The sequence below is a fragment of the Berghia stephanieae genome, chromosome 15, assembly GCF_034508935.2.
Source record: "Berghia stephanieae isolate SIO BIC M18660-M18661 chromosome 15, UCSD_Bste_1.3, whole genome shotgun sequence".
NCBI classification, from domain to species: domain Eukaryota; kingdom Metazoa; phylum Mollusca; class Gastropoda; order Nudibranchia; family Aeolidiidae; genus Berghia; species Berghia stephanieae.
This window is the reverse complement of record NC_088374.1, coordinates 25,787,805-25,788,533: the sequence shown is the minus strand read 5'-3', so window position 1 is coordinate 25,788,533 and position 729 is coordinate 25,787,805.

The following is a 729-nucleotide window of genomic DNA, read 5'->3' as shown; positions in this document are numbered from 1 at the left end:
ATAAAGAAGAAAATGGGATAGTCACAACTATCTAGAATTCCAATAAAAGCTTCTGAACGATGACGTCAGTTATTCAACGCGTAGCCCTCGTTTGGCAGATTATGTAGGGAACACAAGTGTGATGTCAACAAACTGGTTCCAATCTCATTGCAAGTGTACAACCACCTTTCCTAGAGATAGAATATATATCTAATTTAAACAATCTTCTGGTTACAGAGTGATGACATCTTGTTTTCTAGTCTAAATACATGCAGGTCGTCAATACAGACCATCCATCCTCGTTCTTTTACGTCCCGAAATCCTTAGAATCTGCCGATACATCCTGATACTATAAATAGATATGCCACCTTATGATTTTATATCTAACATATTTGTGATTAGTCCTCCGATTGACTGGGTTTCATACACACTTCCAAAGAGTTAGGAACCGGAAAAGTACGCTGTGTGACGTCATGACTTTCCTTCCCCATTTCTTGCATTACAAAAAGGGGTCCTGATAGCTATAGATAGAATGAAGTTGACGTCATTCAGGTCTTTGCTTGTTTTTTTTTGTTTTTGTTATTTTTTTGCCACCCGCGTTTATTAGTAATTCTCACTAAAATGTATGTATCAACCAGGCTATAAACGTTCAAGATTACACATAGTTTTGTATGTTGGCCCGTTATACATTCGGATGGCAATGTAGTGAGCTTCTTAGCCAAGCGCATACTAGCTATACATTGAGGATGA